At 37.5% G+C, this 15,269-nt stretch overlaps 1 protein-coding gene across 1 annotated transcript in view; it reads right to left on the bottom strand.

The window, feature by feature from the left end:
- Kcnh8 (potassium voltage-gated channel subfamily H member 8) overlaps positions 1–15,269 on the bottom strand; it is a 367,265-nt gene that overhangs the window by 230,327 nt on the left and 121,669 nt on the right. The gene's annotated exons all lie outside the window — the stretch shown is intronic.

The raw sequence follows: 15,269 nt of genomic DNA, 5'->3' as shown, positions 1-15,269 counted from the left end.
CCGCCCCCCCAAAAAAAATTTATCTTTTACAAAAAGTATTTTTAAATGTGTGACATTTCCACACTATATTGTTTCTTTTTGTATGAAAAGGCTTTCTGGATTGAAATGTTGGAAAATTATGTAACAGTCAACTTTTTAATTCAAAATGTAAATACTAATCTGTTCTCACATAGGTTATTAATTTTACAGTGGGATAAAGAGTTCAATACTGTGAAGTACTTATCTTATTTGTAATTATATATGTGTGTGTATGTTAGCATATGTTAATTGAAAAAAATGGCCATTGTGATAGTTCTACCTATGCACAAAGCATACTTTGACCATATTCACTCTGCTATTCTTTAACTTCCCTTTATCACAATTCTTAATGTTTCATTATTTTATTTTCATACATGAATATGATGATTCTTCAACTATATTCATATCCATTTCCATCTTATTTGGGAATTAATTTCAAAGTCAATGTATAAGGCAAAAATAAAGTAAAAAATGTCTTTGATATTTTAATTTGAATTAGATATAATGGATTTGAATCACAACTTCCAGTACAGGTGACAAATCCCAAGCTCAATATTGGCCATTTCTCCTTTAGTTAAGCACTGCATAAAACACCTGACTTATATTTAGCAGGCATTTATTATAGGAACATACTATTTTATTTAAGCTATTATATTTTGAGACATGTGGATTACTTCACATGCAACAGACATGTCTATAATGTGCTGCTATCATAATCCATCTGATTTATCTTAGATATCATAAAGTATACATGGAATATAATATGCCTACATAGTAAAGGATGTCTGCTTATGCATATGGTTTGAAATATGATTTCCTCCTTACTCTTTTGTCTCAGAACTGTATTTTCCTCTTTCATTTATGTACTCTAAATTCTATAACATCGAACGAGCCATGTGACAGTGGGGAAGCCAATTTACACTTGCTGGCTTGGTTCCTCCATTATAACATTCTCATGTCCATATCGAGTGGTGGATTTGGTAACCAAGACAAGTTGAAAGAACAAACTAGTTCTACTGATTATACAGCAACCTCATGAAAAAGCCTTATCTCTGATCAAACACTGCTCTCCCTCCCATCATCCTAAATTGTACCTCTGATCACCTTATCAAGTTGGGTTGTTTTTTTTTTTTTTCACTAATGCTATTGTTACGACAAAAAACACACAACCAACAGCAATCAGGTAGAACTAAACTAACAATCAGAATCTATAGAAATAATAGAGGAGGATACAGGGAATGGTATAAATCTAGTATTTAGTTAATATTTTTAGTGCCTCTTGCTGTCAATTATCTTTTGAAAATGTCACCAAATCATTACAGAGTCTATTATTTTTCCTGAAAGTCCCTCTTATCTATGCACTCAGACAAGCATCATTATTGTCTCTGCAGAGCCTTTGTCAGGTGCACCAAGATATTTTGCAAAAAAGGAAAAATACAAAATGACGTGAAAGCTGAGGAAATAGCAACCAACCTGGAAATAGGCTCTAATCAGCTCCTTATGCAGAGCCATCAGTTCACATTATATTCTGGGAGAGCTGAAAGTTTACTTTGAAATTTGTCTTTTAAATTATGAGATGTGATCTTTCACATTTTATAAATTCAGTAAGACTTCATTAATGAGTCTCTTCATTCATGAATTATAATGAGTTGGCATAAACTAAGACCATGTCTATCTTTATAAGTCCAATATGACTAAAAACAGTAAAGTTTTTGACAAAACTTTAATTTTCTCTTTTAATAAGTATACATAACCCTCTAAACTTATTACAATATAAAAACATATAGAACTATTTCCTTTCCATCTATTTATCACTGCCTTCTCTCCCTCTCTCCTTTTTCTCCTCCCTTCCTCCTTCCTTCTCTCTCCCCACCCTTCCTCCTTTCTGCATTCCTTCCTTCCTCCCTTTTCTCCTTCTCTTCTTCCTTTCTCTCTTCCTCTCCCTTTCTTTTCCTTCCTTCCTTCCCTCCTGCACTTCCCTTTCCCTCTCTCCCTTCTTCTCTTCCTTCATTCCATCCCTACCTCCCTCCCTTTTTTCCTTCTGTTGTTGTTACAGATTTATCCACATCAAGTGCCTTGACAAATTTCGAGTACCTCTAAAAGTTGGAAAGCAGAGCATATCACAATTCTAGCTCCTCTAGGGAAAAATAAATAACTAAAAGTTCCCAATACAAGACCCTTCACACTAGCTTGTTCACTCGTCCTTTCTTTTTTACTTTCCTAAATCTCTCCAAGAAGGCCTCCACTCAACCTACTGGACAGTATCTCCAATCTTGGAACAATTAATCATTTAAAGTTATTCCACAGGGTGTGGCTTTTCCTTGTTTACTTAATGGTATAAAGGTGACCAACTTCAGTCAAGAGCAGTTCAGGCCCAGTGTAATAAATCTCTCATAGTTATTACGGAATTTGAGGAGCTCTTCAGCCTTGAATAAAGAGATATGAATGATTCTTAGGAGAAGGGTTTCAAGGCATAAATCTTGTGTCAGATTTAACCACTCTCTATATAGCAACAGTAATTACCATGTAGGTCTGGGAGTGCCAAAACAAAGATCTGCCAGTATTTAGGTTAATAACACCTTTAAATTCCAAGTATAAATACAATTGATGGAGAAAATAAACACATACAAGGTTTTTACCTTACATGGTAAAGTGTACTTGTGGAATTAAATAGTTACACTGGAACTTAAACTGGTGGAATGTCCCACAAATCCATTTTGTGATTGGTAGAAGGCAGAAATTAATAAGGCATCTGCTGTGACTATTAGGTTTGCTAACAATACAAGCAGGTACTGACATAAAGACTGCTGAGTTGTGAGTGGTCCTTTCTCTGTAGTGATTGTGCTATCATGACATCATGACAGGTTTCTTTTTTTCCCCTCAAAACACAGTGTTTATTATCCTCGGCAAGATCTTGAATGCTTTAATTTCTTTTATTATCTTTAAGTAGTTGTACAAAGACATTGTCATTCAACAAAGCAGTTTACAAATACAATGTATCTTGATCAATGTCACTCCTTGGTAGAACCCTTTGTTTTTGAAATTTGGGCAACTACAAATGTAATCCCTTGATTTTTAGCAACATTGTGTCATGTGGCCTTACAGGTCAGGTGAGAGCCCTGTTCTCATTGGTGCTACTTATGCAATAGTGTCATAAGAAGTTGGCTAGCTTTAGATATTTATCCAGAGTATGCATATTGGGGTAGGAGTGGTTTAAATGGAATTGGTTCAAGCTTGGCACAGATAGATCAGGTATTATTTCTGGGGAGATCGCTGTTTAACACATTCTCCGTGATTTAAAAGACAACTTTAAAGACAGTCCAGTTTAGTCTTGGGTAAAAGGTTTATATTAAATCAGAATATCTCTAAAAAGTGATGAGAGAAAAAGGGAGGAAGGAAGAAAAGGAAAGGAAAGGAAAAACAACTGATGTTGAAATGACTTGTATGAGCTAAGGTTTCTCTTCCTATATGCTCCAAGTTTACTTTTGATTAAAAAAAAAATACAGTTAGGCTGGCCACCAGTGGCTCAAGCCTGTAATCCTAGCTACTAAGAGGATCATGGTTCAAAGCCAGCCTTGGCAGAAAAATCTGTGAAACTATTATCTGCAATAAACTACCCAGAAAAAGCTAAAAGTGGCACTGTGGCTCAAGTGGTAGAGTGCTAGCCTTGAGCACAAAGAGGCTCAGGGATAAAGCCTAGGCCCTAAGTTCAGACACTAGGACTAGCGAAAAAGAAAAGAATACATTATCTTTAGTGTACATACATACATGACAATTGAACCATGTAACTTGAGGATATGGATGAGGATGGATTAGATGGAAGGGACTGATGAAAGAGGTAACACTGAGCAACATGCATTGTAGACATAAATTGATTTCAAAAATTGAAGCCTCTTTGTACAACTACTTAGAGACAATACCATAAATAAACTTTTTGCTGGTTGTGGGGCTTGAACTCAGGGCCTGGGTGCTGTCCCTGATCATTTTCACTCAAGGCTAACACTAACACTCTACCACACTGAGCAACAGTGTCACTTCTATTTTTCTGGTAGTTCATTGGAGATAAGAGTCTCACAGACTTTCCTGTCAGGCTAGCTTTGAACTGGGATTCTCAGAACTCAGTCTCCTGAATAGCTAGGATTACAGCTACCAGTGCCTGGCTAATATAAACAAATTTTAAAAAGAGCACTTTATTTCTGACCCAAGATAGCATATAGCCACCTCAGAAATCATTGAGAATTAAGATAAGCTTAGGAACTTGTTTTAAAAAATTCACTAAGATATACTTTATTTAACTATGTATATAATTGAATTATGTATATAAGTAGAGTTATTACTTGCTTCTAGAATGCAGTCAATTTGGTTCATATGATAAAAATGATAATTCTTGCCTATAGTTAAAAGGATTGTCTATGGATTTCATATAATTAAATACAAAACCAGCTAGGATTGGGTTAGAAAGCAGAAAAATTAAGTGTAGCTCAATAATCAATCCAGATGGAAAGCTTACATAATACCGCATACAGAGAGCTGCTGGTGAGAGCTGTCATTAGTGAAGCATCTACTATGTGATCCACACTATGTATCACATATAAACTTACCACTGGTGAGTTCTGACCCACACTTGACCACATGGAACCATATTTAACAGTTGTCGAAATTAAGGTACGTATCAATTTTGGGGGTGGTTAACAGCCAGCCAATAAGTGTCAAAGACTAGAATTTACACAAAAGTATGACTTTGATTTTCTCTTGATTTATTTGACTGTAATAGTCTAGGAATGATACTATTCTGTGAATAATATTATTCGGAATTGAATTTCACTTTGATTCATTCTCTTTTCTTACAGGGCTTTAAAAATTTTCCGATTATAAGAGAAAAGCTGGGACAAGGGGGGAGCTAATGTAGCAGACTAGACACTATGAACTTTAAAACTTCATGGGGTAGGAGGTCAGGAGGGAAAAAAATGGGAGGAAATGAGGGAAGGGGTTGACTTCGTTCAGAAAGAAATGTACTCAATACCTAACATATGCATCTATATTCCCTCTGTATATTACCTTTACAATAAAAAGAAAAAAGGTGAAGAAAAGCCTTTGGGTAATCAAAATATCTCACTTTCAACCCCAGAAAAAGAGTATAATCTCTTTTTGAAATCAAGTTTAGTGATTTCAGATTAGGATTGGAACTCACACTTTGTTAAAGTACTTGTGTTTTTAAATTCTATAATTTGAGTATCCAATGATCCACTGGAGTTAGAAAAACACCAGCACTGACTTCCATCCCAGATGGAGAAAGAGGGAGTATATGAATACCAGCTTCATGGTTACAGTCTCTAAGTATAGATGCATCTTTTGACCTCATTCATGGGCTTTGGCGGGAACCACATTTCTACTTTATTCTTTTAGGAAGCTTCTGAAATTGTGTTTGGTGCACCCTGGCAGCCCTATATAGAACCCATAGCAACATCTCCTGATCTCATGACTAATACTGGAAAGAATGAAGAGCCCTGGACCTTTATAAGATCTGAACTATGGCCAGATGTGATTGATAATTGTGAATGACCAGAAAAAAAATGGGTTTAATATGGCAGGCTTGTGGTTTCATGATTGCTACTTCTGTCTGAGGATAGGCAATGAAATTAACTCATTTCCCTTGATACTTGATTTTAAGAAAACAATTTAAGATTTCATCAAAGTAGCAGTTGTTCCATGAGAAAGAACTTGATTTAAATGAGAATCTGAGGATTATGTTAACCCTCCTTAATTGCACAAGGCTTTAGTTAGAGGAATCTAGTCTTTTTTTAGGGTAATGATAAAAATTGTTGGTACCAGTATACTTAATGTATTGCTATATGAACTCAGGATGGTGACTGGGTTGGCATTGGAGGGAAAGAAACCTAGTTTAGGATCCAAAGAAAATATTTTCATTACAAGAATTTGGACATAAAATTGTTAATGTATTCATCAGACTTGTTGAATTCCTCCTAGGGAAACCACTGTTCTGCTTGTTCAGTTATATCAGTAAATAAAATAGAATAGTTCTCTATCTTATGCCCTGATAGAACTTACATTCTGGACTAGGGGTTGTGACTCAAGTAGTAGAGTGCCTGTTTAGAAAGCACAAGGTCCTGAGTTCAAACTCCAGTACCCACCCCTCCCCCCCAAACCCAAATCCCCAACACAAAACAAAATAACAAACAACAACAAAACTACATTTAAAGAGAAAAATAATAAATTATTCCTGTGACAGTAAGTCCAAAGGTCTTAAACATTATAGAAAGATGAAAAATAAAGGAGAGTATAATAGGAACCATTACAATCCAAGGACTTTCTATGCATACATGAAGACAGAATAAGAAACCCCTTATTTAAAAAAAAAAGGTAAAGATAAGAAAGGGATAGATTGACAAGGTAACAAACTGTACAAGAAATGTATCCAGTGCCTAACGTATGAAACTGTAACCTTTCTGTACATCAGTTTGATAATAAAAATTTGAAAAAAAAAAAAGAAAGGGATAGAGGGAGTAACTTCAATCTAGGTACATTATATGCTTATATGGAAGTATCTCAGAAAGTACTCCTGTATAATATATACTAATAAAAAGAGTAGTGCAAGGTGAAAGAGTGTACAAGAAGAAAGGGTAGGACCGCATAATAATTCTCAAAGGAATTATTTATGAAAGTGTTTCTTAATATTGCTTTTGAATATTGATGAGTTACTGATGTACCATTTCAGGTCTATTTAGAGATACAACATCAGAGGACCATGATGAAGGCTTGAGTTCATAAAAGGAGAGAAGGAAGAAATGTTGAACAAAGTGCTTTGAGTCATAGGGCAGCTCTTAGTTGAGCAAGGTCATCAGGAGTCCTTGGGCTGGGGAGCAGGGTTGTCTGACTTTACCTGCATCACTCATTCATTGACTGAAAGCAGTCCATGGAAAGTTTGGCCTCTGTACAGAATAATGTGTTTTATCACATAGCAATTGGAGCGATCAGCCAATTATTCTCCTGTAAATGGATATATGAGTAGCACCTTCTCGTGGTTGCCTCACTGGTACAGCCAATACCTCATGTTTTTCTCAGAGTAGCCTCTGACTTTTTCTTGTATCATACCTCCAAACTCCATTAGGGACCTAACCTCTCCTCTGCATGTAGCCTTCATAGAAACATCCATCCCACCTGGTGCCTTGACTAACCTTCAGGGCAAATAAGCAATGCTAGATGAATCAGTTTTTTCCTTACTAGATCAGCAAAGGGAGGGGAATATTTACAGTTATTCATGTTATCTAGATCTCACAGAAAAACAAATGGCTTCTTACCTTTTCCATTGCTTTCTTTGCTTCTATAAGTTATAGCATATGTTCTCAATAAGTTTTGCCTAATAATCAGAATCAATTTATGTTGCTTGCAAAGAATTCTAGCTAACTGATATATTTAGAAATAGAGACTCAAGATGCACTGGGGAAAATACAGAGCCAAGATGCCAGTGCATATGGCCAAGTCCTGGACATTTCCATCTGAGTATCCTCTGCTGTTGTTTTTACACCATTCACAGCACAGCTGCATACTGGATATCAGGCTACTTTTCATGGTTAAGAGATTTTAAGGGGCTAGGAATATGGCCTAGTGGCAAGAGTGCTTGCCTCCTACACATGAAGCTCTCGGTTCGATTCCCTAGCACCACATATATGGAAAAAACAGCCAGAAGGGGCTCTGTGGCTCAGGTGGCAGAGTGCTAGCCTTGAGCGGGAAGAAGCCAGGGATGGTGCTCAGGCCCTGAGTCCAAGGCCCAGGACTGGCCAAAAAAAAAGAGAGATTTTAAAAGATTAGGATTAAGATCTGTGATGTTGTTCACACATTTTTAAATAGCCATATGAACTAAAGACTGGCTGTATATATAATATTTTGATTCTTTTTGTTGTTGTTTTGGTTGGTTGTGGTGCTCAAACTCAGGGCCTGAGCACTGTCCTTGAGCTCTTTGGCTTAAGGCTAGTGGTCTACCACTTTGGCCCACAGCACCACTTTTAGTTTTGCAGTGGTAAATTACAGATAAGAGCCTCACGGACTTTCCTCCCTGGGCTGCTTTTGAACCACAATCCTCAGATCTCAGCCTCCTGAGTTGGATCACAAGCATGAGCCACCAGCACCTGGCAATATTTTGTTTGTTTAACTATGACAATTATCAGATAATACTCTGACTCAGTATTAACATTTGTGATAGCAGCGGGGTAGGATAGGAATTTATGCCTTTATTATGAGATAGTTCATAGTGTTAGTGAAGGAAACACTTATCACATAAACACTTTGAGAAATAGAGAATTTAGCATTTTCTTGAACAGTTCATCTAATATTAAATTGAAATAAGCAAAGTCACTTCCTAGAAAAAAGTCTGAAAGATGTTGAGGTACAATTCTTTAAAGTAAAAAAGAAAGCCTGAGTTTAGAGTATTAGAGCAGTTGAGTAAACTGTATGGGTCAAAGGTTAATCACTGGATGATTTGGGATGAGGCAGTTTATCATGTAACTCAGTTTCTTGAATAGTGTGCTAAAGCCTACTATATTTCTTCAGACCTTAAAAACAGCTAATCAAAGAGATGATTCTCAAGGCATGCACAAGGCTTTTGATATCTTAAAAGAAGTGATATGTTCATATACTTTTCATGGTAAAAATTAAGCTAAGATCTGTAACAAATGCAGCATTAATCAAGTCCCTTTTTAAGCAATTAGATTTAGAATTAGATTCTGTGCTTAAAAGTCGGGCAAATACAGTTTTACAGTCATGGAAAGTATGTCTTCTAATACTAGATACATGGATGTGAGAATTAGAAATAAAGAACTTTGAATTAAAAAGGATAAATAATGTCATAAAATTTTCAGCATATAAATACACGATGATAGTTTTATGTGGCAATTTAGCACTTTCCAAGAACCTACAGTCAACAAACATCCCAAACATCATGCAAACTCAATGTAGACTTGAGAATGCTGTGCCAGATTGCCCTGAGTCATAACTTGGCAAGCTTGGGAGGCAACATTCCACAACTTACTGCTTCTCTCCTAAGATGCAGTAGATATTTGCACCTTGCCAGAACTGGTGGCCAAACCCCAATTTCTAAGTAAGCATTGCTAGACACAGATTACTGAGGTGAGCTATTAATTTTAACCAGCTCATCTCCCGATTACTTCTCAGACACCCGTTCCCAGGCAGACATCATTTGTGACAAATTTATGCATCACATTTTCTCACTAGCTCCTATATGATTAAAGGTATTTTGCTCCAACAGAAAACAGAAAGGCGCCTGGCCCTGGTGGCCTACTCCTGTAATCCTAGATCCTCAGGAGACTAAGATCTCAGTACCAAGGTTTGATGCTGGCCAAGGCAGAAAAGTCTGTGAGACTCTTATCACCAATTAACCACAAACAATCCAGAAGTGGAGCTGTAGCTCAAGTAGCCTGGAGACCAAAAGCCAAGAGACAGCACCCAGGCCCTGAATTCAAGGCCCAGGACTGGAGTGGGGTGTGTGTGTGTGTGTGTGTGTGTGTGTGTGTGTGTGTGTGTGTGTGTGAAGGGAGGACATATAAAACCCATATGTATATACACTTAATACACAAAAAACTAAGAATTCTAAATAGTAAAGGCTCCATTTGGATAGTCAAGCTAACATATTTGGTTATTTATCTTCAGAGGTGAGCAAACATATTCTATAATAAGCCAGAGAGTCAATATTTTGGGACATAAAGTTATGGTCTTTGTCTCAACTACTCAGCCCTGCCATTATTCTGCTAAAACAGGGATAGACAATACAGAGAAAAATGAACATGATAGTTGTCCAATGAATCTTCATTTACTAAAAACAGGCATGACAGATAAGGGCCACAATATGCCACTCCTGGTGTATGAATCTCCAGATTATTGTACTATGGGTTAGTTCTTGGTTGTTGGTGTTTTTGACCCCCAAGACTAACTAAATAGAACTTTATTTGTATGCACAAAGCACTGTTTGTTGGTACAAGAAACATATAGCCTTTCTATAGACCAAAAATGGTGCCTGGTAAAAGGTTACTCAGAAAGACAGGTTATTTTCTTAAATAAAGGCATTTTTTTTCCTTTCCCATTTGCTGCTGAGAAAATACTTAATTATCCTCCACTTAGAAAATTACTTGCCCCTCAGGGGTATGGAGGGGGTCTCTGATAATGCTTTTATTTCCAAATCCATGAATAGGTGCTACGTTGGTAATTATAACTTGAGTGACAGTATTGCAAGTTGTATGTAAAGGCAAAAATGCATTTAATTTAGGAACTTAAAGGAGTGAAACAAGAGGTTGTAGTCAAGGGCCTACACAGAGTCAGGTCAGTGAAACCCCAAAATGTAAGACAGTTGGATTTTTTCTGTTTCCCATTCTGGCAATGATTTTATGCAAAGAGAAAAACAGGTAATTTCTAAGTCATTATAGACATTATGCACAATGAAAAACCTTAAGTAGTTAGGGACTTTTTTTTAACCTTGAAACACATCTTGAGTTTAACATTTTCTTTTAATACTATCTGTTCCTAGTAGCATTGTTAACAAGAATCCTTTTGTGGTTTCAGTTCTGGTACATTTCTGAAGCAGTGTCTTTTTTAGCTAGTGGAACATGATGTTTCAAGAGATAATTGTCTGAGTCCTAAACTGAGGAATTCTGGGAAAATAATGATTTCAGAAAGATGGCCTCTCCTTATCATAGAGAAAATCAGCTTTTTAGTGATAACTTGGTTACATTAACAATTGGTAGGGGTGTCTTGTCATGAATTATTTTCTTGCATCCAGTTATTGTTAATAACATCCAGCTTAGATCTTATCAACTGTGTATGTCCATGTATTGAACAAATAACCAAGTACAAACATGCACATGAAAACCAAAAGTCATGTGCTGTACTTCTTCCTCTGTCATAAGCAAATATATAAACACATATGCCTAACAAAGGATAAAGTTCCTGGTTACGTGGTTTCTATATACATTTTAGTGCTGAAATCAAGAAAGATCACCTAGTCCTAAAACTCCAGCTGTTAAACCTCTGAAATCAATTTTAAGTCTAGTCCCTTTCAATTTTCACTGGCTAAAGTTTAGTCCAAGCCAGGACTTCTTAACCCTTTGTAGACATAGGACATAGGGCACAGGAAAACACCTTGCTGAGCTGTGCTCCCAAATTGGACTCAGAAGTTCTGGAAGGATGCCAAAAATTACATCGTTCACATATCTCAGGAGATGGCAGCGCTGCTGGTCTCTGGTTTACCCTCTAAATAGCACTTGCGTAATTGACCATAATCCCTCATGTGGGACTCCTGCCTCACGTGGGAGCAAGAATAATCTTTGTAGAATGAAGTATTTGTCTGGTAACATTATTGCTTCCAACACTTTGAATCATTTAGGTAACTCTCAACTGATTGCCTAGGCACCACAATGCTACAAGACCTTTGTAATCTGCTTCACCTACTTGATTACAACTGTGTGATACCTGGCTGCTTGTCTTCTAGCTGTACTCATCTTCTCTCCATTTCTCAAACGAGATAGACTCCCCTAAGACCTTTGTATATGCAAGTCCTTTTGCCTACGAGTCTTTTCTTCTCTCTATATATCCATATATGTTCATCCTTCTTAAATTCAACTCAAAAACTTTCTTTAATGAAACCTTCCTTACACCTTATTTCTGATCAAATCTCATTTATATATACTGAAATTTGTTTCTAAACCACCTAACAGTTTCATGTGGTTGTATGATCGGTACAAAAAAAGAAGAGAATATGATTATGTCATCCCTGTTCTTATACTCACTCCAAAGCAAAGAAGGGCATTTGGTCAAAACCTAATAGATATACAGAAATATGTACAAAATGTAGTAGGTTCAAAGAATGATGTAAATTCCTCTACAATGGTTCCAAGCTTTGAAATAAATGATATTATTGTTTACAAGAGACAGCTGATGTTTACCAAACACACATTGTTAGATACTATGCAAGGCATTTCATCATCAATATTTCATTTAAGCCTTTGAATCAGATGTTAGTGCTAGAAGAGAAAGCCAAGGCTCACCATTCTAAACTGCCCCAAAGCACATAGTTCATTAAGTGATATAAGTTTTTGTTTATTTATTTTGGCCTGGCAGATAGAAATGTAGACTGACAATCTTTACCACAAACATATATATGAGTCTTCATATTTTGTATAGCTTACGTCCAACTGTCTGGTTCTCTTACCAGCATTAAGAGGTAAATCTCTTCTTGGCTTTTATAGGACAGATTATCAGCTAAAAGTACATGCAGCATGTTACTGACGGCACAGAACTTGAACTCTCAGGAACTTTGCAAACAAAGGCCATAATTCTCTCCACCCTAGCACACTGGCATCGCCAAAAGCTGCTTTCCTTAGCACAAGGTTTTCATTTCAATTTTTGTTCTCAAATATGCATTCAAAATGTGAATGCATCCTGCCAACTTGGAACTATTTCTTAGAGAGTTTGCTTTCAGCTTTGGAGGAAGAGCTCCTAGGGAGATAAAAAATACTTCTTGCTTTCCCATTCAGAGTTGTTGCCCATGATCCACTGTCCTCTTCACCAAACACAGACATTCCTGAATGGCTGGTACTGTTCTGCACTCTGGTTGGTGACTTGTCACTCCTGCCATATCTGCCTTGCTTTTTCTTACCAGGGTGCTCTTGGGAGCCCTTCTGCTCTCTTGGATGCCTTATCTGTTTCCCTTCTTTGTCCCAGTATCGGCCCAGGCGCCCAGACACAGCTATGATGGACAAGTCCAGGGCGGAGCAAAGAGATTTCAATGAGTAACATTCAGATGTCAATCCTGTAGCTTAAATTAAGATGCCTTGAGCTAACCTGGTAATTTCCCAGAGGGTTGGGAACATCTCTCTGTGAAGGTTGAGAATTGAAAGAGATTCTTTAAGTAGAAAAGAAGAAAATATACCAACAATGCAAAATGGAAAGAAAATGGAGCACTAGGGCCAAGTCTAAGGCAAGGACAGAGGAAAGGTAACCATGAAGTTGAACTTGAACTGAGTCTTGATGGTTGCATTAGCTACTGTCAGAATGAGGGTTCAGAGTAGAGAGTTGCATTCCTGGCAGGGGGTCATTGAGTATAAATGTTTAAGGCAAGGAAAAGCAGGAATGTTAAAAGAAAACTATAAAACAATTGCTCAAGCTGAATAACTGATCAGGGTATGCTGATAGGAGAGGAAGGAGGATAGAGAAGGAAAAGCTTTAAAGTGAAAGACCATATATACTAAGGCATGCTCATGGGTGGCTTTGTGACAGACTGAAAGATTTTCATTGGTCTCAAAAGACAAAAAGTATCCACTGATACCTTTGCTGCAGGGGCACAGCATGATCTGATTGGCACTGCGGGAAGGGAGGCTGACAAGCTGAGATGAATTGTTGCAAACAAGCTCACAAATTACTGGGCTCTGAATGATGCAGAGGCAGGAAGGGGTAGTAACTGGGGCAAGTGATTGTGTAAATTTGATGGGTATCATGGGGCTCATCACTGAAAAATATCAAAAAGTGACCTTTATATTACAGTAACTCAATATTATATAATTATTCATGCTGTGAGTATACTTTATGTGTGTCTAAAAGGATGCAATTTTTTTGTTGTGTTAATTTTGTGATTCTCGTCTGACTCAGACATGATGCCTCTTGATGGAGACATCACAGGCAGAGGATCTTTTTTTTTTTTTTTTTTTTTGCCAGTCCTGGGCCTTGAACTCAGGGCCTGAGCACTGTCCCTGGCTTCCTTTTGCTCAAGGCTAGCACTCTGCCACTTGAGCCACAGCACCACTTCTGGCCGTTTTCTGTATATGTGGTGCTGGGGATTTTAACCCAGGGCCTCATGTATAGGAGGCAAGCTCTCTTGCCACTAGGCCATATCCCCAGCCCCGCAGAGGATCTTTTTGAAGACAGACCCATAGCTGTGGCTTTCTAGTGAAGTCAGAGCAAGCAGGAAATGAAACGGTTCAATACAGAATGACCCAGGGGCCACATACTCGCTCCCCAGAACCTAATAGTAAGACTTGGAGGGCCTGGAACTTTGGGAGTAGATGACTTTTTTTTCTGCACTAAATGACTATTTTGTCTGTGACCTTCATCATGTTATTTCATCAAATTATTTCATATTATTTGTGCAGTCACCAAGAACCTATGACCAGAAGGGCCCCATATTTTCATTTTGTGTTCTTCCCTTGCTGTTTTCACATTCCTGCTATCATATTGAAAGTGTTTACTGTGTTTGTGTCTCTGAGATTCACCTGTGGAATGTAAAAGATACAGGAAGAAGATAGAAAAACACTACATTCCTATCTCATGATACATTAGAAAACCATCACAATTCCACCTCCCCCTCTCCCCCACAGAATCTTCAACCAATCCATTCAGAGCAATGTGTGATTCCTGTTTGAAGTCATGTAATGTCTCAGGTATGGCCTGAGGGGAATCAAACCAGAGAAAGCAACTGGGAATCTGTAGTGACACATACCTGACCTACGGTTCCCTCATGCACTTCATTGGGAAAAGCGTGGTACTTATTTGATAATACCCACAGGCTTTATGGAAATGGCAGAGTTTACAAGCATCAGAATGAAATACTCTGCACACTTGTGACCATAGACTCACAGACTCAACAAACATGTTACACTATATCATGTGGAAGTTATATCCCATGGCTATACATTCTTCGCTGCTCTTAACATCAAGAGTTTGGACTCAGGTCTTCCTTCCAGGTTAATTGGAGGGGACTTTGGCTCCTCTAGTCCATGTGGTGTGGTAGAAATTATGCTATGGGACTCCCTGGGAGAGGTCCCAGAAGGTCTTGCAGCTTTTTCTTGGTTCATCAAATACTAGACAACCAGAAGACTGTCCATAACAAAAGGCCACATCTGGACACTGTATCTTGCTGACCTCAGCATTTCAAGATGGTCCTCATAACTGAGGCCTTCTTACATCTCTATAAGTGAGGCATCTTTTTTCAACTGATCATCATCAAAGAACTAACCTTTACTAACTTCATAGAGATGAAAAATTATCTGCCTAAACCCAGACTGAACCCCACTCAAAAATGTATAAGATATATTAATAACTATTTTAAGCAAACACGATATAAGGAAATTTTTACACAACAATAGATAATTTCAACACTGGATGAATTATGTTGTGCTTTCTTAATTCTACCAGTTTATCAGAATATAGTATGCATGTCACTGAAAAAAACA

Source organism: Perognathus longimembris, chromosome 10, assembly GCF_023159225.1.
Source record: "Perognathus longimembris pacificus isolate PPM17 chromosome 10, ASM2315922v1, whole genome shotgun sequence".
Classification (NCBI taxonomy): Eukaryota; Metazoa; Chordata; class Mammalia; order Rodentia; family Heteromyidae; genus Perognathus; species Perognathus longimembris.
This window is presented reverse-complemented; position numbering and strand designations above follow the sequence as displayed.